The following is a 24713-nucleotide window of genomic DNA, read 5'->3' as shown; positions in this document are numbered from 1 at the left end:
CAGCAGATAATGATAGCATGACTTGCTCACCTTTTTACCCATTCTTTCATAAAATCATAAAACCATACAATCATGCAGCTGGAAGAGACCTTGCAGTTCTTCTAGTCCAACCCCCTGCTCAATGGAGGAGACCTTAGGTCATCCCAGACAAATGGCTGTCTAATCTTTTCTTAAAAACCTCTAGTGATGGAGCACCCACAAGTCCGGAAAACAAACTGTTGCATTGATTAATTGGTTTAAATGCTTTTCATATCCTAGCTTTTTTGGGGGGAGGAGGCTATGTTAATTATATAGTATAGGTAATCATCAACTAACGACAGTTCAATTAATAGTTAGGGTTAGGGTTTTTCACTCTTATGACCATTGCAGCTTCCCCATGGTCACATGATTAAAATTCAGATGCTTGGCAACTCGTTCATATTTGTGACAGTTGCAGTGTCCTGGGGTCATGTGATCAGCTTTTGCAGCCTTCTGACAAGCAAAGTCAATGGGATGCCAGATTCACTTGACCATGTTACTAACTTAACAAACTGCAACGATTCACTTAACAACTGTGGCAAGAAAAGTCATAAAATGGGGCAAACTCACTTAACAAATGTCTCACTGAGCAACATAAATTTTGGGCTCAATTGTGGTCGTAATTCAAGGACTACCTGTACCACTCCTGAATTCCATTAACAGTTTCTTGGGGGGAGGGGGCGGTTTCCTTCAAGGCCAAAGAATTGACTCTAATTCCGTATGTAGTAACAGTAACATTCCAGACATACCATTTTGGTAAATTTTCTGCTGGGGAAAATCTCATGCCAGCAAAACAGAAAAGGGGGCAATTCTCCTTTTCTCCTGCAGCCCCACATATGCTGGAAAAAAATCCCAACCTGTTCTTTGTAGTTGGGAAACTCAACAGCAAGTTGGAAGAAGAACAAAACAGAACAGATGAGCAAGTCCCAGAGCAGAAGTGAAAATCTGTTCCTGTAATGTTGGATTTTGTCTCAAGGCAGGTTCCCAAATTGAACAAAAGCCTGCTTAAGCAACATTAACTGCAGCTGGAACTTCCAAAAGGCAAGTGTGTTGCATGTGTGTGTTTAAGCAGCCTCCTTACAATAAAACACCCGGATCATGGTAACTACTCTTTCTAAGATATAGAATTGTTTTTACTTAGTATATGTCTACACCATTTATGCAATTACATCTCAAGGCAGCTTATAAGATAAATAAAAAATATATGCAAAGATGGGTATTAAAGATAATGAAATTGATACAAAAACAAGTACACTGAAATGGAAAAAGGAAACTGGGGAAAAAATATTCACATAGAGAGGGTCTGAATGGTGAGATAATAATAATAATAATAATAATAATAATAATAATAATAATAATAATAATAATAATAATAATAATAATAATAATAATAATAATAATAATTTAATTTCTATACCGCCCTTCTCCCGAAGGACTCAGGGCAGTGTACAGGGCAATACAATAAAATACAATATACAAAAGTTAAAAAAATATTAAATACTACAGCCAAATTCAATAAGTTAATACAATAATATTAAAATACCCCTAAACCCATCAGACCAGGCCAGCTTGTTCAAATAAATATGTTTTTAGGTCACGTCGGAAGGAGCGAAGGTCGGGAGCCATCCGGAGCTCAACCGGTAAACGGTTCCAAAGGTCTGGCGCGCCCACAGAGAACGCCCTCCCCCTGGGGGCCGCCAGTCAACACTCTTTGACCGACAGCACCCTAAGGAGGCCCTCTCTGTGGGAGCGCACTGGACGAAGGGAAGTTGATGCCGGCCGCAGGTGCTCCCGTAAGTAACCCGGACCCATGCCATTTAGGGCTTTATAGGTCATAACCAGCACCTTGAATCTTACCCGGAGGACAACCGGAAGCCAATGCAGCTCGTGGAGTAGAGGTGTTACATGGGAGTATCGGGAAACCCCCACAACCACTCGCGCAGCCACATTCTGCACCAGCTGGAGCCTCCAAGTAGTCCTCAAGGGCAGCCCCATTTAGAGAGCGTTGCAGTAGTCCAAACGGGAGGTCACAAGTGCATGAGTGACTGTGCACAAGGCATCCCGGTCCAGATAGGGCTGCAATTGGCGCACCAGGCGAACCTGGGCGAAGGCCCCCCTAGTCACAGCTTCTATATGATCTTCCAAAGAGAGCTGTGAGTCTAGGAGGACACCCAAGTTGCGAGCCCTATCTACGGGGGGTAATATCTCACCCCCCATAGTTAACAATGGAATAATCTGAATTTCCCGAGACGCCGGCACACACAGCCACTCAGTCTTGTCAGGGTTGAGCCGAAGCCTGTTCCTCCCCATCCAGACCCGAACTGCCTCCAGGCAATGGGACATCACATCGAGGGCATCACTGGGGTGGTTTGGGGTAGAAATAAAAAGCTGGGTATCATCAGCATATTGATGATACCCAACCCCAAAACCACGAATGATCTCACCCAGTGGCTTCATATAGATGTTGAACAGGAGAGGCGAGAGGACTGACCTCTGAGGAACTCCACAAATGAGAGGCCTCGAGGCTGACCTCTGCCCTCCTGCCAACACCGACTGCGAACGTCCAAAGAGGTAGGAGGAGAACCACCGTAAGACGGTGCCTCCCACTCCCAACCCCCGAAGACGCCTCAGTAAGGTACCATGGTCGATGGTATCAAAAGCTGCTGAGAGGTCTAATAGGACTAGGACAAAAGAGCAGCCCCTGTCCCGAGCCCGCCAGAGATCATTCACCAGCGTGACCAATGCCGTACCCGGGCCTGAAGCCCGATTGGTATGGGTCTAGATAATCAGCTTCCTCCAGGAACAAAGGAAGCTGCTGTGCCACCACACTCTCAACAACCTTCGCAAGAAAGCAAAGGTTGGAGACCGGACGATAGTTGTTTAACACAGCTGGGTCCAGAGCAGGCTTCTTGAGGAGGGGTCTCACCACCGCCTCCTTCAAGGCGGTGGGAAAACTACCCTCACTCAAAGAAGCAGTTATCACTGCCTGGAGCCAGCCTTGTGTCCCCTCCCGAGCCAAATATATCAGCCAGGAGGGGCACGGGTCCAATAAACACGTGGTGGAGCTCATGCTCCCCATAATCCTGTCCACCTCTTCCAGAGTCACAGGATCGAACTCCTTCCAGATGACATCAACAAGACCACCCATGTTCTCACCGTCAGACTCTGCCCAGTCGGAGTCCAAACCGGTCTGGATCCAAGCAATTTTGTCCGACAGATGCTGGCTAAACTCCTCGGCACGACCCTGCAAGGGTTCCTCCCTCACCTCCTGATTCAGGAGGGAGCGAGTCACCCTAAACAGGGCGGCCGGGCGATTATCTGCAGACGCGATGAGGGTAGCAAAGTAATTTGACCTTGCCGTCCTCTTCGCCGCGAGATAAGACCTCGTAAAGGACCTTAGTCGCAATCGGTCAGATTCAGACCGGCTGGACCTCCAACAGCTCTCTAGGTCCCGTCTCCGATGCTTCATCTCCCGGAACTCCGCGGAAAACCACGGAGCCCACTGGGATCTGCACCCGGTCAGGGGCCACATGGGTACAACTTGGTCGAGTGCCTCTGTGGCAGCCTTTTCCCAGGCCTCCACTAAGGCCTCGGACAAGCTGTGACCTAGGGCGGCAGGTGGGGACCCAAGCGCCGCCTGGAACTGCTCAGGGTCCATTAAGTGCCTGGGGCGGAACCATCTAATTGGTTCAACAGCCCCATGATGGGGATTGGCAAAACAGAAGACCAGCCGCAGGAGATGATGATTGGTCCATGACAGGGGCGTAACAGTTGGGGAACCCCCACCCAGATCATCTAACCACCGGCCAGATAGAAAAATCAAATTGAATGCGTGACCCCCCCATGAGTCGGGCCCTGAATTACTTGCGTCAGGTCCATGGCCGTCATGGAAGCCATGAACTCCCGAACTAACTCAGATGATCCCCCCAGGGATGGCAGATTGAAGTCACCCAAAATTATAAATCTGGGGAACTCAATCACCAACCCCGAGAGGATATCGAGAAGCTCAGGCAGGGCTGCTGCTATGCGACTAGGTGAAAGGTACACCAGCAGCAAGCCCAACTGAGCCCTACGGCCACATCTCATGAGGAGAGACTCACACCCGGCTATTTGGACAACGGTGGCCTCCCGCGGACATAAGGTCTCCCTCACAACTACTGCCACACCCCCACCCCTACCCTGAGTGCGAGGCCGGTGAAGCACCCAGAAACCCGGTGGGCAAATGTCAACCAGAGGGACACCTCCCTCTAGGCCCAACCAGGTCTCCATAATGCAAGCCAGGTCCGCACGCTCCTCCTCAACTAAATCATGGATGAGAGGGGACTTATTAACTACGGACCTGGTGTTAAAATACACAAGCCTGAGCTCAGGTGGCTGCTCATCCCCGTTCCCGGGCCCACGGGACGAAACCAGAGGGTCAGAGCGCATCACCGCTTGAAGACAGCGGGGACGCACTCCCGAATGTTGATATGGCCCTCTGTTCGAACACCTGCTGCCATTCCCTAATGTTGTGGGAATAGGTAGTCCCACACCCCGCTCCCGGGCCCTGGAGGCAACTCGCCCAAGCCCTGTCCGACCGTGATCTATTCCAGGCCTGGCCTGACCAGCGAATCGTGGACACCCCCCAAAATCCAACCAAGACCTCAAACCCTCCCCCCTCCCTAACCCTATAAAATATTTCGATAAAAAACAAACCAGGAGCCTCTTCTTAAATTTATACAAGAGTTTCCTTTCCCTACCCAACCATCTCTCAGGGTCCCAACAGTTGGGCCCGTCATCAAGAGGAGAAATAAAGAAACAGGCGGGTCGCACCCAGGAAGGGGGGCACCCCTGAGAGCGAATAAATCTGTGCTGGAGTAATGTAAACAAGCCATTATTCTTCCACAAGCACCATGAAGATGTAATAATAAGCACTTTGTGAATTTTACTGGGAACAGATTAGAAGGCAATCTGTTCTTTTTATTCTGGCCATAAATTGTTTAATACTTTATACATCAGAAGCAAAGCCAGGAAACTATAGGAGTTAAGCTACTGAGGTAGCACTGGGAAGTTCCAAATTGATGTCTACTTTCAAGCATAAAAGCTCACTGGGTGACCATGAGCCAGTCAGCTGCTCTTAGCCCTGCTTGCCTCACAGAATTGTGATAGTTGGAGGCGAAACTGAAGGAGAAAATCCTGTACACTCCACCTTGAATTCTCTGGATCCCAGCATCTTGGCTGCCATTCATTGTAGCTTCTGGACCAAGCATGGAAGTAGAATGCATTGTGATAATCAGCAGTGTACAAGCCAGGAATTAGCTTTCAATCTTTATGTCATCAATTACCAATCATATATCGCAGCAAACACTCTGGGTCACTCTGCATATCTTCCAAGGGTTTTGACTGATTGTCATATATTGTGGAAAACCACGGATGTCTTGAGAAATTCAGGGAACAGATTATAAGTATTCTCTGTCTACCTGGGCTCTTCTGCATGCAGGACATGTCCTTGCTTGAGGCCACTAACTGAATAGAAAGCAAAAAGATCAGAGCTCCAGGCCTCCTATTTGACACTATATTGATTGCTGCAATAACCATTTTACAGAAGACATACCTATACCTTTCTGAATGTAACATTAAACAATCAGGTTAAGACAGCCTCACCTTCAGGGTATTAGCCTCTTATCTTTATCTATACAGTGTTTGCTTGGTGGCTCTAACCATGTAGCTCTACATTCAGCATACAGGTAAACTGGCAAAAATGCAGAAGTTTGAACACAGGCCAAAGAAAGTTGGTAAAAAAAATATATACTATATTCTTCGTAACATTCAATTAACTGCTGCTTAATGATTACATGCTTGTTTTCCTGCACAAAGGCGAACTTGATTATATTAATAATAGACAAAATTCACTGATACAAATATTCAGTTCTTATTTACCCCAAACAATAATCGGGTCTTTGTAAATTATTTATTTGTTTGTTTGTTTCGATTTATATACCGCCCTTTACCCGAAGGACTCAGGGCGGTTTACAGGGCAAATTAAAACAGTGCAATGTACAAATTAAAATAAAATAAAATTAATAGCCCCAAAACAGTTTAAAATGTAAAATTTAAAACCATTAAAATCCCTCAGTCCAGGCCGGCTAAATCAAATAGCCAAGTTTTTAGGTCCTGGCGAAACGAACGAAGGTTGGGGGCGATCCGGAGTTCCACAGGCAGCTGATTCCATAGGACAGGCGCGCCCACCAAGAACGCTCTCCCCCTGGTGATTGCCCACCGGCACTCCCTGACCGGCGGGACCCTGAGAAGGCCCTCCCTGTGGGAGCACACAGGACGATGGGAAGTGGATGCTGGCAGCAGGTGCTCCCTAAGATAATCCGGACCCATGCCATTTAGGGCTTTATAGGTCATACTCGAGGGAAAGGAGAGAGAAAAAATCACCCACCTTTCAGGGACATTCCCTGTGAAGATGTCATTCTCATCAGAAAAAAAGTGATACAGGTATGGGAAGAATCCAGAGAAAGAAATATTTTGGGAAATATTAAAAAGGCAGAACATATTTCTCCAAAGGAATAATGGAGAAGATCTTTAAAAGGCAGGAACTTCTCCCTCTCCCCAGCCAGATAACTCAGAAGAAACCAGCTTTTAGAAATGCAGATGTAATAATCCATTCAGGAAGGTTGGGGCCAGGAAGCTAGAAGCTATGAGATTAGGAAGACAAAGACCTCTAAAATCTACATACCCCACCCAAACTCTAAAAGACATGACCTTTGGGGACATAATAGGATTAACCCGCCAATACCAAAAGGGCACACTCAGACTCAGGTCAAAGTACATGGCACAGGAAATACAAAGCCTCAGACAGGAATAGGAAACAACCATAAGAACCCCAGAAGGTATAGAAACCCACCACTCCCAGCAATATGTGGTCAGCTTTCCCAGAGCCACGCTTCTGTTTGGCTTTGCTCTTCAATAAACTCCAAACTTCTTTTCTAAAGCAGTCTCCATTTTGTTTATTCGCAGCTTGGACTGGACCCTGGTGAAGATTTTTCTTTCAATACAGGCAATCCTTGACTTACAACCACAATTGAGCCCAAAATTTCCATTGCAAAGCAATACAGTTGTTAAGTGAGTTTTGCCACCTTTTTCAACCTTTCTTGCCATGGTTATTAAGTGAATCACTTTAGTTGTTAAATGTCTATGGAGATTTTCAATTATCCAGGTCGTGGTTGTCCCAGAGTTGCTGTTCTGTACCAGCTTGCTACCGGCCCTGCAGAAAAAGCAGGGACAACCCCTTTACAAACGGCAAGAGGCTGGAATTAAGCCTGCCAAATTTATAGCTACAAAAACAAACAAGACACGAACCAAGAAACAGGAGCTTTAAGAAACATGAACTATCCAAGCGGTTGCCTTCAGCAAACCAGCCCTCCCCACACATTCCCCTTATATAGAGTTCAGGGCGTGGCTTCTCTCTGCCTCCTTCCGAGAAGCCCCATTGCCTTCCTCTGTTTACTCCTAATTGACTGCCTCCTGCGTCGGGCGTCCTTGAACAGGACCAGCTGTGGGTCATCTTCATCCATGCTGTCAGGCTCACACAGCTGGGTCTCTGTGGTGACCAAGTGGGAGGGGCCTGGCTGAGGGCTCTCATCAGCAAGATCTTCAACCCCCTCAGCAAGGTCTTCAACACCCCCCTCCTCCTCCTCTGAGTCATCCGACCCAACTGCCGAACCCACAGGCTGACCCTGAATCACAACAGTTGCTTTTCCAAAATGCAACTGGACTCTCTTAGATTTTTTTTCCCTTGGAAAAAGCCTTCCATTCCCTACCATTCAGTCAGAACTGAAGAAGCTTCTTGGATGAGAAGCAAAACATTTTCAAGATGGAAAAAAAACCAAGAAAGGCCAGTTGCCTTTTGGAAAAGCATCTTTGGGACTGGAGTTGATAAGTTAGTAACATGGTTGTTAAGTGAATCTGGGTTCCCCATTGACTTTGCTTATTAGAAGATTGCAAAAGCTGATCACATGACCCCAGGAACTGCAACTGTCATAAATACATGCCAGTTGCCAAGCATCTGAATTTTGATCTCATGACCATGGGGAAGCTGCAATGTCATTATGTGTGAAAAACAGTCATATGTTACTTTTTTCAGTGCCATTGTAATTTCGGCCAATAAATAAATAATTGTAAGTTAAGGACTACCTGTATGACTTCAGAAATGTTATTGGCTTATCTAATGGCATGTAATATAATGTGTTTTCTCTCTCTCTCTCTCATTCTATATATGTGTGTATGATTAGTAGGGCTGTATACTGGACTGAGGCCAAGCATTCATTCTACGATTAGTTGAGGTAATTCAAAAAGAATGTTCTCTGGAGGTTTTTTATGTATTTGCTTACTTGCTTGTTTTAAAAACTAAGCTTTAGGACTTCCAGTTTGATGTCATGATGAGACAGGTGAAAGAAACTGGAGCTCTGGCTTCCTAGCCTGATTTCGTTCTGTCTGGAGACCCCAAGGGGTCAGAAAGTTGCCCTGGAGAGGTGACAAAGAAGAAGGGAAGACTTGGGAGCTTGAAGCAGATGGCAGTGGGCCCAAACAAACTGAGGAACCTCTTCAAATGGACAGAAAAAATGCTGTCTGTAATGCACAGGCAGCCCAAGTCATAGAAAACCAGGAAAAAAGTGGATAACTGTGGCATGCCATGGCATGCCGCCAAACAGCTGATTGTCAACAACATGCTGAGAACTGGGTGAGACTGTTTCTTTTTATTCCTCTTCCCTATGGACTTGGAAATAGAGATCCCCTCATTGGATAAAATTTCCAAAGCAAAGACCACAAGAAGATTTAGGAAGAAGGGAGTTAAAAGCGGTGAAAAATTTTAAATGGGGAAACAAAATTAAGGAATACAAAAGAATATATAAAAATCGAATTGGGACTGATTTAAAGAAAATTTGGTTAACTTTAACGACATGGGGAAAAAATCTTATCTAATTTCTGTGAGAAAGCAACTTTAACAGAATTTTTCTAAGTCTGGATATAGACAATACAGTCAATAAGAATATTTAGTGGTGAAAGGAGATACTACAACAATTCTAAAATACTAAAAGAACCAGAGAAACTCCTGACCTTGAAACAACACCTGTTGTAAACAAAAGAATTTTGTGTGACTCTAAGCTAGAAAAGACTCTCTACAATTATATCTTCTGATCCTGGATATAACTACAATAGAAACTATTGGGAAACACAGAGCTTTTTACATCTTTAAACTAACTGGAAAATTTGGATTAGCCTAAAGCAGTTAGCTTGTTTCACAGTTGGATTATAGCCTAAGGCAGATGGCTTTTTTTCTTTTTCTCTTTGTAGATTCACAAAACTTGCTCAATTAAAAATGAGTGCACCAAATCTCACTAAAATTATATTAAAAAAAACCTCTTCTGCACCTTCTTTTGGAACATCCAGCCCAGCAATTCAGGGATCTATTGAAACAATGCTGCACTGAGAAAAAACAAAACTCTCAAAAAACCACATTACAGCTAATTCAAGAATCAATACAGAAAAATCATGAAGAGATAAAAAACAACTTTGATAAGCTAAATGAGCAAATGCTGGACATAAAGACACAATTTGATGTTCATCAACAAATTATTGCCAAAGATAAACAAAGAATTCAGACAATGGAAAACAAATCAGAAGAAACTGATAAAAAATGTAGGCATTAATGGAAGAAAATGAAAGATTAGAACAAGCAAATCAAAGCTAAGAAGGAGCAGTTGCTTCTTGGAAATGGAGAAATCTGTACACTACCTAAGATTTCAAAATATACTTGAAGACAAGGAGGAAGATATAGCAGAAGTGATTATTAATCTATTGGCGGAAGCCCTAAAAACAGAAAGAGTGGAGATACAAATGGAAATAGATGAACTATTCCGAATGAATTCAAGCTACACAAGGAAATACAAATTACCCAAAGAAGTCCACATAAGATTTATAAAGAAAACATTAAGAGATGAGATACTGAGAAGAGTTAGAGATGAACCATTACAATATAAAAACAAAGAAATTGTGTTGAAACAGATCACTAAGAGAATAAGAGACACCCAAAAACAATATCACTTTTTGACTACAAAGTTAATTGCAAAAGGTGTAAACTTTAGATGGTTAATGCCAGAAGGGATCTTAATCAACTGGAACAATACCATATACTGATTGGATTCAGTTTGGAAGGCAGAAGACTTTGACAAAGAAAAAACAGCATTCCTGGATGAAAGAGTACAACATCAACAAGAGGATAGAAAAGGCCAGAAATGGACATAACATACAACAGAAGAAACAACTATACAAACAGGAGAGAAAGAGAAGCCAGATCAAGAGGGTGAGGAAATGGCAAGAGAGCAGAGTTCAATGAGATCAAAAAGACCTAAATATAAGTAAACAAAATGGAGAAAAAAAAACAAAAAAAATTCAGTGAACATAAATGGACTAAATTCCCCATCAAAAAAAAAACAAAATCTTTAAAAAATTACAGAAATTAAATATTGATATAATTTGTTTGCAACAGACAAATATAAAAAAACAATACTATAAACTTGGAATACCCCAAAATTGGGAAACTCTATTATGCATCAATGCAACAAAAAAAGAGGAGTAGCTGTATACATCAAAGAGACAATAGACTCTAAAATGACAATAGACTCTTTAGATGAAGAAGGAAGAATTGTGATGGTAGAAATATTTTTACATTAAAACAAATACTTTTGATAGAAATATATGCACCAAACAATAAACAAGAAGAATTTTATCAAAACCTTTATAGAAAAATAGTAGAAATGGAATACCAAAATATTTGCCTAGTAGGAGATTTTAAGGCAATAGTAGATGGGACATTAGACTATAAAAGTAGCAAAACAGGAAAAAGAGGAAGAAAAAAATTACCTAAGACTTTTTCTAACATGATAGAAGAAATTGGGGTACAAGATATTTGGAGAGAAATTAATCCAAAAAACTACAATACACATTCTATTCAAATAACCATAAATCTTGGTGCAGAATTGATATGATTTGGATGACGGCCTGAATTAAGAACCAATATGCAGGAGATTGAGACAGAATTAGGCACATGGGCAGACCATTATTTATTTATTTATTTATTATTGGGACTTATATGCCGCCCTATCTCCCGAAGGACTCATAATCCTTTAAACATGACGTGGAAAGAAATACCAAAAAAACTAAGATGGACCTTGAACCAATCCATATTAAAAGAAACTTTTTTATAGAATTAGCAACAAAAGAAATGGAGCTTTTCTTTAAAGAAAATAAAAATAAAATAAAATAAAAAAGAAGATAGAACATTACAAAATGTATGGGATACAGCCCAAGCATATTTTAGAAGTGTATTTATAACATATATGGTGAAAAAAAATAAAGAAAAAAGACAACAACATCTACTGTTAAGGGAAAAATTCAAAAAACTAGAATTAGAAATACAAATAAATCTGCAAAAGAAAATACTGAAAAGACAAATGGAAATAATAAAACATAAATTAAATTTAATGGAATCAGAAAAATTGGCACAGCAAATCTAAAGAGCAAAACAAAACTTTTTTGAAAATGCAAATAAACCAGGAAGAGCCTACAAAATTAAAAAAAGAGAGAAAAAATTGATAAACAGTTTAGTAGATGAAAAAGGCTGTTTACAATTTAAAAATGAAGAAAAAAGATAATTAAAGAATATTATGAGAAACTGTATGATATAGAAGAAATTTCATGGGAGAAAACGATTCAATTTATGGAAAAAATAATTTACCAAAAGTCTCAGAAAACCTCAAAACTATGTTAAATGAAAAAATAACAGTGATAGAATTGACAGAGGCTATAAGAAGACAAAAAATGAAAAAATACAGGGATCAGATGGGCTACCAGCAGAGTTACCGTATATAAATGTCTACAAGATACACTAAGTGTATCATTGAAAGATGTGTGTAATGAACTTTTCTTGGAGGCTAAACTCCCAACTACATGGACAGAAGCAAATATTATTTTAATACCAAAAGAAGACTCAGATTTGACACAGATAAAATATTACAGACCAATATCATTACTAAATGTGGACTATAAATTTTTTACTTCAATAATAGTGGAGAGACTGAAAAGACTTTTAACTGAATTTATACATCCAGATCAAAATGGATTTCTACCAAAGTGACAAATAAAAAATAATGGACATATTGGAATATTATGAAATGCATCCAGGGAATCAATTGGCACTAGTATTTCTAGATGCTCAAAAGGCATTTGATAATGTTTCCTAGCAATTTATGACTCAACAATTAAAAACAATGGACTTTGGACAAAACTTTATAAATATGATTGAAACAAACAGCAAACAAACAGCAAAAGTGATTGTAAATGGAGATTATACAGAGAAATTTGATATAAGAAAAGGTACAAGACAAGGATGTCCACTATCTCCATTGTTATTTATCCTAACTTTGGAAGTTTTAAATAGAAATATTAAACAAGACACAGAAATTAAAGGACTAGAAATAAAAGGTGAAGCTTATAAACTGCAAGCACTTGCAGATGACTTGGTATTCATCCTAGAGGAACCTTTAGAGATGATCGCTAAATTATTGGAAAAGATAGAACAGTCTGAAGAGATAGCAGGATTGAAGATAAACAGAGAAAAAACTAAAGTGATAGTTAAAAATCTTACAGATAAACAAAAAAAACCCGAAATGTCAGAAAAAATAGAATTACAAATAGTCAAAAAAGTTAAATACTTGGGAATGTATCTAATAGCTAGATTTTCAACGATAAAAGAAGATAACTATATAAAATTACTGAATAACCAAAGCATCCTTAGCAATAGGATGGGAGACCATCATAATAGTCCAGGAGGAGAGGGCAAGGGGATGGCGAAAGGGCAGCAAGGCTGCTGGTGGCCAAGTGCTAAAGAAGGACTTCCCTCAGACCCTCCCTCCCTCTCATGCCAATCTCCCTCCTTCTTTCCTTGTTCCCTCCATCTCCACGTCCCTCTTTCCCTGCCTCCCTGCTTCTCATTCCAATCTCCTTCCTTCCTTCCTTCCTTCCTTCCTTCCTTCCTTCCTTCCTTCCTTCCTTCCTTCCTTCCTTCCTTCCCTCTCACTGTCCCTTCCTTCCTTCCCCCCCTCCCTCTTATTGTCCCTTCCTTCCTTCCCCTCCCTTTTCTCCAGTTCGCCTCACCCGGCCCAGTCTCTCCATGTGGTGAAGAGAGCGTGCTGCTGTCTGCCGAAACCGGGTAGGCTGGGGGGGTGGCTGGGCGGCATAGCACAGGTAACATGGACTCTCATGCTGCCCATTGCATCCCCTCCCCCGGAGTCCAAGGGTGTTTGAAGTGGGTGAGGGCCATTTGCTGGTCTCATTCAGGGGATGCTGCCTTTCTTCATTCCTCCCACAGGGTGACCTTTCCCAGCTGCGTTTCTTGCTTGTTTTTCACTGCCATCTGTTTTTTATCCTCTCCTCTCTCGCCCCTCCACCTCCTCCTTCTTTTCTCTTTGGTGCAGCTCCAGCTGATTCTTCCCCCTCCCAAGGCTGCATCTTTTTTTTTCTCCCTCTCCCACCCAAATTTCCTCCTTTTATATCCCTTTCTATCTCCACCCCCCCTTCTTCTCTTCAGGGTGTGCTGGAAGTGTCTAGCCCCTGCAGCCCTGCAGCTTCCGGGGACTCTCTCGTGGCAAGTCCTGCACTGTGCTTCTTTCCCTCCCCCTCTAAACTTGGCTAGGCTGGGCCTGGCTGCATACCACCTGCCATGTGCCAAAGTACCACCGATGGTACACATACCACCGGTTGAAAAGCCCCGTGTTACAGTTCCAGCCACCTAGCAGGTAAGGAGCCTATTTCACTGTGAGATAATTCTACTTTGAGAAAGCAATTTCTACATATTTTAGTATCCGTACCAACACAACTCATTATTTACAATGGTTTCCTATCCAAGACTTTTTTAAACCAAGCCATTCCTGCTAGTACAAAAAAGGAACACGAGAGCTCTTTTTAAATTGGAAAGCAAAATGTACTGTACAGCAGAACTGTGAAATTTCAAAGATGCTCCTTTTAAGATTGAAGCCAGCTTTTTATTTAGGATAGCCTAATCAAGGTTAATTTGTAGAGTTTAATTACTTCCATAACCAGCAATGCACTTGACTAATTTTCTTTAATTGCAACAAATGAAATTTAATTTTTAAAAGTTTGGATTATGGCCTTCTTTATTTCATTTAATCACAAACACAAAAACTAGAGTCCTTTTTAGTAAAGATCTGCTGTTCTTTCGCTACCATACCATTTTCATTTATTTATATTTTGTTGTATTTATACAATAATCTACTCAGATGCCTGGTGGTTTATAGGCATGTTAATGTTTTCATAAGATATATATATTGAAATCCATTTAACTCATAGTTAACTTTCTAGAGTTTCTTACAATCTAAAACCGGATTTTTGTTTATAGCTACTATACGCCTAGAGGGTACTTCTATTTATGAACAGTAGAAATGCAAATGAAGATCCTTCCATTTAAAACAGGTGTCAATGCAATGGATGATGAGATGGTTCGATATAGAAGAAATGGTGAATGATAGCAAAGTAAAAATACATTACGGATTTCAAATAATATATAATCATCTTCCTGTTATAGATCTGACCAATCCTTGCAATCATTGGGAATTTCTTGCTGTTTGTGTCCCAACTACTTGGTTTATTGTTAAACCCAGGGCTTTTTTTCTCATAGAACGCTCAGAACGGAGTTCCGGCACCTTTTTTGGATGGAACCTTGTAGGGTAGGCAAGGCAGGTTGTATGACATGTGTGAGTTCCAGCACCTTTTTCTTTTACAAAAAAAGCACTGGTTAAACCTGAATAGTTCCCTATGAATAGTTCCCTAGCTTAGGGTAGGTTGTTTATGCAGGTCTGGTTGATTGTTTGATTTATGATTTAACCAGATGCTTAGATTCCGTGTTTTTGCATTTTAGGTAGTTCATGTTCATTCAAACAGCTTCTATGTCAAATAAATAAGCAGTTGCTAATAAATAGTTAGCAATACTAATACTCTGTCATAGCACTGACTCTGGAATATTTTCTAAAGTGGAAAAATGAAATATTTTTCACTTCTTCTAAGTCTTCTTCTTATATGTAAATATTGTCTTCTCCCAGCCCTTTTATATATCAACCGTGTGTCCATTCTTTTTATATTTCTTTGTGTGTTTTAATCAAAACCTCTAACCTGCTTTAATGCAGCATGATCTCCTTTTTTAGAAATGAAATTGTGTATACATTCAAAGTATTGGATTTGCATTGTGACACATCATTTTGTAAAGTACAGTAAGTTCCCTCTTTCCTGACTCTGGAAAAGGAAAATCAAAAGGTGAAAAGATCCGTCTGATTCAATCATCAGCACCAAGAGCTATGCTTTATGTGAAGTGTCTCACCCTGCTAATTTTGATTACTTAAGAAATCTTAAACTGATATTTCCTGGAAAAGAAAGAATGAACTTGAGTCTTAATTGAATCTGGGTATGCTGCTGGATATCTGGGTATCACCAGCATATCTCAAGAGAAACACTTGGTCTCAGGTTTTATTAATAGTTTTAATCACATGCTAATTCACCCAGGAGCAAGTTTTATACCTATTGGGTTAACCAAGATAAAGTTAAGTAAAGCAAGTAAAAGTATTTTCTACTCAAGCTCAACTCCCGAAGACTTCATAATAATATCTAAGTAGTGAGCTATTAGGGATGCGGTGGCTCAGTGGGTTAGGGTGCTGAGCTTGTTGATCAGAAGGTCAGCAGTTTGGCGGGTCAAATCCCGAGTGCTGTGTAACAGAGTGAGCGCCTGTTACTCATCCCAGCTTCTGCCAACCTAGCAGTTCGAAAACATGTAAAAATGCAAGTAGAAAAATAGGGACCACTACTGTGTGAAGGGAACAGCGTTCCGTGCGCCTTTGGCATCTAGTCATGCCAGCCACATGACCACGGAGACGTCTTCAGACAAGCACTGGCTCTTCGGCTTTGAAACGGAGATGAGCACTGGCCCCTAGAGTCAGAATCGACTAGAACGCATGTGCGGGGGAACCTTTACCTTTAGTGAGCTATTGCTGTCTTCTAAGATATTTTAGCTTCCAAGTCTAGCCTTGTGTTCTGTTTTTTTCATCTGGATCCTAACCAAGTCCTGCTTAGCTCTATGAGATCAGGCAAATATGACTAGAAGTGTTTATAAGGTGGCAACATCTAAGTAATCTTACCTAAATCAGGTTGGCTAAGTACTTAATACTTAGATAGGAGATCACCCTTTTAAATAATAAGTGTAAAAACCTTGCCTAGAATGATGCAATCCTTCCAGAGTATTTTTTTGCTTAGATAGGCTAAATTGAATCAAAACATGCTTGAGCTTTTATTCTTTCAATCCAATGAAAAGTTAGAGATAAAGTATGTATTCACCTCAGACCTTTTCCCATCCATTTTGCCAGTACATCCACAAGATAAGTGTCTGAAAATGGAATGGAATGGGTTCAAATTTGCTGTGATGGGAGAAGCCAGCAAAAAGCATGTGCTTTTTTTCTCTTTTCTTCCAGAGCCATCTTTCATTCTGGCTCTTCTCTTCAATAAACTGCAACCTTCTTTCTAAAGCAGTCGCCATGTTGTTTATTCCCGGCTGGGACTGAACCATGATGAAGACTTTTCCTTCAACAGGGTCAAAAGCTATCTGGTGATTGTTGTCTGAGCTGAGACTCATTGTCTGCTACTATATTGTCCGTCATTTTATTTTGTCTATCCATTTGGTTTTCTTAATACAATAAGATAGATAAAATAAAAGAGTATCTTACCATTTCCTTGTCCTGCATAATTTGAAATGATGTCTTTGCTACTGTTATTAAAGTGGTCATCTGCCTGTAGCATTTTCCTATATCAGTGCTGTTCAATATAGGTGCCTGCTTGCTTTAGCTAGGATGACCCTGATGGAACTCCCTGAGTTTTTCACTCATCTGTCTTAGGAACATCCATTATCACATTGATAAAAGCCATGATGGAGGGATAAAATCAGCAGGATAGCTCTCTAAAATCAGAATGGAACTGAACAAATGTAGTGGGACAGAGAAACCAGAGAAAGAAAATTCAAATTTAAAAACTCTTTTCTGATCATATAACTCAGAGCGGAGCTGTCACAGAAGAATTCCAGCAGCCAAGCTATTCCACGGTTTTTTTTTCTTTTTTAATCCAATAACTGCAATCTTCTCAAACCTATTAGGTGCCATTCATGTGTCTATTCTGGTATAGTAACCTCAGAATCCTAAGTGAATGTGCCAGAATTCCAAAAAACTATCCATTTCTATCTATAACCCTTTCCACAGACATTGTAATCTAGATCAGGAAATCTTCACTCTTGAGGCTGGTCCTTAGAAAAGTGATATTTCAGCCCTCTTCTTCGGTTCCCTGATTGGAACCTTTCTATATTATATTTAATCTTCCAAATAAAATTTTCAACCCAAGTTATTTTAAGAGATATGTGCTTATCTTCCCCTCTCCCTTTTTCTACCCTTTATTTTTCTCCCAAACACTATTAACAGCAGGACCAAACTGTAACAGTAATTAGTATAAAAATATGTTAAATGCTTTAACATTATTTTCTCTAGTGTATATCTTAACATTTGGTAGTCTGGCCTTCCAGCTGTTTCAAAACATATTCGTTTAAGTGACTGACTGTTTGTAATTGGATATAATGTTGAGAATAATTTAACATGATTTTCATATTTATTTCTCTTAACCATAGTTCAGAAGGTCGCTTTGGACCAATCACACTATTACTGTCCAGCCTACTGTTGTGGAAGAAAATTGAAGGAGGAAATGCTGTGTAGATTGCCCTAAGCTCCTGTATCAAAGGCATGAAATTAATCTAACAAATAAATTAGGTAAAGGTAAAGGTTCCCCCACACATGCGTGCTAGTCATTTCCAACTCTAGAGGCTGGTGCTCATCTCCGTTTCAAAGCCAAAGAGCTTTGACAAAGCTTGTCCGAGGATGACTCCGTGATCATGTGGCCGGCATGACTAGACGCCAAAGGCGCATGGAACGCTGTTACCTTCCCACCGTAGTGGTCCCTATTTTTCTACTTGCATTTTTACGTGCTTTCGAACTGCTAGGTTGGCAGAAGCTGGGACGAGTAACAGGCGCTCACTCTGCTACGTGGCACTCGGGATTCGATCTGCCAAACTGCCAACCTTCTGATCGACAAGCTCAGTATCCTAACCCACTGAGCCACCGCATCCCTTCTAACAAATAAATTAAATATATGCTTAATAATGTTAAAGTCTTATGTTCTACCCAAGCTATGAAAAAAATAATTCAAATAATTCACCAAGTTAAATATGTTATTTTATAGCACTTGGAGCAAGCTTATTTGCATTGAGGGAATGCAACAGTTAAAGTGGCAGTTCAGTAATGCTGTAGGCTCGAAGAATACTGTAAGACTCACAGTTTTTTTATTAATAAAAATAGTAAAATGCAGGGAGAAATAGTGTTTCTAGTATCACTTGAACATGACTGTCTCCTTGTAATAAAATGTCATTTTTATGAGTAATATAAAGTATTACTTTATCTAGTCATATCCAATAAAATACTACTATTTTACTTGAGTGGTAATGCAAACTCAACAAAATAGGCACAAAGAAATAGGCATGATTTTCAAGTAAGTTCTACTAAGGTATCTGGTTTTTTTTCTTTGAACTTATAGAGTATTTCTTTAAGCAGTTCTGTTAGTCAATGTTCTGTACCAGCCTGCTACCAGCCCTGCAGAAAAGGCAGGGACAACCCCTTTACAAACGGCAAGAGGCTGGAATTAAGCCTGCCAAATTTATTAACATAAAACAGCAAAACAAGACACCAACCATGAAACAGGAGCTATGAAACAGGAACTAATTAAGTGGTTGCCTTCAGCAAACCAGGCCTCCCACACATTCCTCTTTTATACCGTTCAGGTTTAGGTTTTAGGTTTTATTTAATTTGTATACACGCCCTTCAGGGCGTGGCTTCTCTCTGCCTCCTTCCAAGGTGCCCCATTGCCTTCCTCTGTTTACTCCTGATTGACTGCCTCCTGCGTCGGGCATCCTTGAACAGGGCCAGCTGTGGGTCATCTTCATCCACGCTGTCAGGCTCACACAGCTGGGTCTCCGTCGTGACCAGGTGGGAGGGGCCTGGCTGAGGGCTCTGCGGAGTCTCAAGGCCATCATCAGCAAGCTCTTCAACACCCCCCTCCTCCTCCTCTGAGTCATCCGACCCAACTGCCAAACCCACAGGCTGACCCTGAGTCACAACAGTCAATCAAATTATTTTCTTTATGAAATTTAAATCAAGTGTGTATTCAGAAGTATAGGATAGTTGTTTGAAGAAGTGATCTCATTCTTCACATTCTAAGGTCTAGTTAGGATCATGTAGTTTAAAAGAGGTTGATATTTAGATCAACCAAAAAAAATTCATGAGGCATGCAGTACTATAAAATGTCATCTTGCCATCAATTTTGTTGTCCCCAGCTTTATAGATCACTGATAGCTGCCATGGAATTTTATACTTATTTATCTTCACATATATCTTGCAACAACAAAAAAAGTTCTCTTCTTTTAAGCTGGTTGTTTCAACAAAGGCCCCTTAAATTTACAGAATAATATATGAACAGTTAACTTTGTTCTTCACAGAGATTAGCCAATCAAGACCATTGACATGGGTTTCTCAGTGTATGAAATAATAAGGACAATGTCTTGAGGACTCTCTTCTGTGATTATGAGTTCAGACTTTGTATAGTTCATAATCATCTGCAGAACACCTAACACCTTTTGTATAATCAGAGATTCTATTAAAAACAAAATGAAACATTATAAACAACAGCACCCTATGAAAGATTCATTGCTTAGAAGCTTCCAACAGAACTTTGTGGCATCTTATTCACAATGTATTGTTGACAGGACTAACAAGGGTAGCGAATAACTTAATTTCCCCACTTTTTTCTGTTTAAGTTTTATCTGCAACATTACACAATGTCCTTATTCTTATATTTACCAACACCAGTTCCTTTCCATACCTTTTGCTCCCCATTTAGCAAAAGAACACACAACTGGATTGTACAAATAGCAGAGCGTATTCCATAATGGCACAGTGACCAAAGGGAGAGTAATTTGATTCTGGCCCTAGCCACTCAACAATGATTGTATCTATCCTTTCTCCTACAACTAACCATGCATTACTCAGTCTTTCCACAGGCTAATTTTCCCATCAAAATAAGAAATCTGGTATTACCTTTTGCAACTTAGACATTTTATTAAAAGGTATATGTTTTTGTCGGCTGCAGTTCACTTCATTAGATGTGTAGAACAGCTTCTCTACATGCATCAAGCACTTTATGAAAGCATATCTTTAATAAAAAGTGTTAGACAGACAAAATGCTACCAGAATTCTCCTAAATTTTTTTGCTACCATGGACCAGTATTGGTCTCCTCTTACAATGCCACCAAAATAAGATGTCAGATCTTTCTCACATGATTTCTGTATCAATCACAACAGCTGAAAAGCAAACCAAAAAGCTTCCATCTGAACCCTGATTTTTTGCCTAATTCCTATTTTAATAAAAGCAAAATATTCCATCATTATAATTATTATTTATTGGTACAGAAAGGTTGGCTACAATGCCAAATCCTGATTGGAGGCCCCTGATTTGTAGCTGCTTGGGTTGGCAAGTGATTAACAAATTAGGCGCTCTCTCTCTCTCTCTCTCTCTCTCTCTCACACACACACACACACACACACATTTTGTAACCATGCCATGATTCCAGATTAAATAGGCTTCAGCTCTATTTTTCAAATTGCTGGTATCCTAATCTAGATAACACTGAATGTACCTATCTTTAGGTTTGAGGCAAAAAAAAAAGGAGGGGGGACAGCCATCTGGTAGCTCTGTGGGATTCTTCATATAAATATTCTTGAAACAAACGTTTCCTGACATTTATGAAATCACACAAACATGTAAGGAACAAGACACGGCACAGCACAAATGAACAGCTCTATGTTAACTTCCTTCTAGCATCAAACTAAGAAAAAAATGATAAATATTCTCATTGCAATTATTCTTAGCTGAATTCAGTAATTCCTTCTAAAAACATTGCTGACAAAAGATCAAGAACAAGCCACCTCATATTTTAGATCCCATTTATAGCCTGGAATGCCTCATAGCAGCTGCCTTGATTCTTAGGCATCTATGTGCATTATACCTTGTATAGAAGGCTATTTGGAATATTCAAGAGCTCAATTTTTATGGGCTCTATGTTTCTACCCTGTTCCTCTGTGCATGCTCAGATCAACCTGGAAACTGTTATCCCCAGAGAGCTATGGACTACATGATGTATGGAGGGAATGAAAGAGAGGGGGACCATACAAGGTCTGGCATAAAATATACAGAGATGCCCTGCAAAACATGGGAATTACATGGGAAGAAGCTGAAACTGTCACAGCGGATCAAAATCATTGGCCAATGTGCACAACAAAAGCAGACCTAAAAGTAAAATGTCATCACCTGGAAGACATTCATTTCAAGCAAATTGCGCCCCAAAACTGATTAGAGATAGAAAGTACACCGATTTCATCATTTTCTCAGTACTCTGTTTCACTATCCCATTGCCAAACCCATTATGGTCATACTTTTGTTGTTGTTGTTGTTAGCTGAGAAGTTGTGTCCGACCCATCGCAACCCTATGGACAACGTTCCTCCACGCCTTCCTGTCCTCTACCATCTTCTGGAGTCCATTTAAGCTCACGCCTACTGCTTCAGTGACTCCATCCAGCCACCTCATTCTCTGTCGTCCCCTTCTTCTATTGCCCTCTATCTTTCCCAGCATTAGGCTCTTCTCCAGTGAGTCCTTCCTTCTCATTAGGTGGCCAAAGTATTTGAGTTTTAGCTTCAGGATCTGGCCTTCTAAAGAGCAGTCAGGGTTGATCTCCTCTAGGTCTGACCGGTTTGAATGCCTTGCTGTCCAAGGGACTCGCAGGAGTCTTCTCCAGCACCATAGGCCTCAATTCTTTGGTGCTCAGCCTATCTTATGGTCCAACTTTCACAGACATACGTTGCAACTGGGAAAACCATGGCTTTTTATTTTTTTATTTTTATTTTATTTTAATCCCATTTATATCCCGCCCTTCTCCAAAGACTCAGGGCGGCTTAAAATTTAAGCACAAACCAATGTGCTTAGCAATAGCCTTCATTCTATGTATATGCCTGCTTATTAGGGCTTTTGGGGGCCCCCAAGCGGCATTATTACAAAGTCAGCTTATTGCCCCCAACAATCTGGGTCCTCATTTTATCTACCTCGGAAGGATGGAAGGCTGAGTCAACCTTGAGCCTGGTGGGATGCGAACCTGCACTAATTGCAGGCAGCTGGTGTTACTTAAGGAGGCATTAGCCCACTGCTCCACCAAGGCTTTGACTATTCACACTTTTGTTGACAGGGTGATGTCTCTGCTTTTTTAGTCTGCTGTCTAGATTTGCCATGGCTTTCCTTCCCAGGAGCAAGCGTCTTTTAATTTCTTGGCTACAGTCCCCATCTGCAGTGATCTTGGAGCCCAGGAAAATAAAATCTGTCACGACCTCCATTTCTTCCCCATTTATTTGCCAGGAATTGAGAGGGCCGGATGCCATGATCTTGGTTTTCTTAATGTTAAGTTTCAACCCAACCCAAGTTTTGCACTCTCCTTCTTCACCCGCAACAGTGGTCATACTTACATACAGATAAATGTCCTGTTTCCTTTTAATCGTCCCCATACAAGGTTTATTACTATTCATTTGCTAGGTTTAATAGAGACTACAATAAAAATCTTGTACCCAAGCAATGCAGCTATTACCTACTTGTTTCTTTCATTCCAACTTTTATCTCAGTTACAGCAATCCATGTTTAAATTACTATATCTTTCAGCAGAGATACTATATTCTCATTGCCTTTAATATCACAGCTAACAACTATATCTATTGTTAATCCAGTGTGTAGCACATTCTTAATAGAACAATTTAAACAGTTGACTGAGTTTATAAACCCCCGTATTACACACCATCTAATTTTGGAAAGGATTATTATGAAACTGAATCAATAATAGGCCTCTTAGTTAGTCTGTCAGTTTCATCGTTAAACCCTTTATAGTTGTCTCTAAGTCAACCAAATCCTCATCTAAAGAACCAGACATCAGACCAGATATATTGGAATGAATATGTACACTCAGATTTAAGGCCATCTGATTGTTCCTATAACACAGAAATTTGAGATAGTTTAGTAAAATTCATTATTTCCTAGAGTGACAAATATTCTGTCCGCTTTTCAGCATGCAGCAAAAATCTTTTAAATCTCCAGTTCTAATTAGTTTGCAGCTAATCTATATATAATGCATACCCTATACTCTTACCCTTTATCTTAAACTAACATTGTAATTCTTGAGGTAACACAAGGCAAGTTCTCTCAGAAAATGCATTTGGACCCAGTATATTTGAGAGAGCAAGAAGCTCAAGTTTTATTCTATGTTTCGTCCTCCCTCCCTTGCCCAGATTATCAACAATCATTCTTGCATGGAATATTAGCAACTTTTCTGGGGATTTAATGTTTTTCAGTGCTCAGTCATTCTCCTGAGGATTAAGGAATTTAGGCAAAATAGCCCATAAGAAGGCCTCCCATCTCTTTCATTAGCAAGCAAACATATTAAAAATTAAATTAAATTAAATATTATAAAGACAGTAGCTCCAAGACGATGACAGTTCAGAAGACCTATATCATCATGCCTGGTTTTGATTCTCAAGTTTCTTAGAGCAGGCACAAAATTGAATACAGGACATTTCCTAGGACAGCGAAAATCTATTTAACATTAAAACAATAATGATGAGGGGAAATACAAGTCATTGCACATCGTATCGGGATCTCAGTTTACATGTTTTGAATCTCAAATTTCACCCTGGCAGAAAGGTGGAATCTTCTATTCATATCTCAACCTAGACAGAAACCACAAAAGAGATGAGCAGGATTGCATTTAGGATTTTTAAACACAAATGCTCATTAGCAGCACCAGCAATGACATCAACGAAAGTGCTCTGAGAGGACAAGGTTATGTTTTTATCTAGACATGCTTTCTCCAATCATATTATGTAGATTTTAGTAGTTTCTTTGCTACTTTTTCAATACCTGGGAGAAAATGGATAATTTGGTTCTCAGAATTGTACATAAAGGATCTACAGGTGAGTTTTGAGGCTCAATACAGCCATATTGTTTTTAGAAGATATTTGTTGAAATAGCCTGGCCATTTTCTTAATGAGAATGAAAACCTCAGATAGAGAAGAAATATGTTTTACCCTTAATCCAGGAGAATTCAGCAATTTCATGTTGTTGTTGTTGTTGTTGTTGTTGTTGTTGTTGTTGTTGTTGTTGTTATTATTATTATTATTATTATTATTATTATTATTATTATTATTATTATTATTTTAAATAGTATCTTAACCTCCAACTTCTTCTTGTACCAGGAAAATTGGTTTGCCTTAGTCCACGATATCTGCTATTGAAATAATACAAGTTCAATTGCAATTATAATAATGTAATTTTAATATTATATTATATTATTATTAATATTATATTTTCCATTTTGGTATAGGTCATCTGTTTTTCCAGTTCAAGGAATATC

At 40.1% G+C, this 24713-nt stretch overlaps 1 protein-coding gene across 1 annotated transcript in view; it reads right to left on the bottom strand.

Annotated features, from left to right (window-relative positions):
• NELL1 (neural EGFL like 1) overlaps nt 1-24713 on the bottom strand; it is a gene marked incomplete at both ends in the record, with an annotated part of 577617 nt that overhangs the window by 464821 nt on the left and 88083 nt on the right. The window lies entirely within an intron of this gene.

This window comes from Vipera ursinii (assembly GCF_947247035.1).
Source record: "Vipera ursinii genome assembly, chromosome: 1".
In the NCBI taxonomy this organism is placed as follows: domain Eukaryota; kingdom Metazoa; phylum Chordata; class Lepidosauria; order Squamata; family Viperidae; genus Vipera; species Vipera ursinii.
This window is presented reverse-complemented; position numbering and strand designations above follow the sequence as displayed.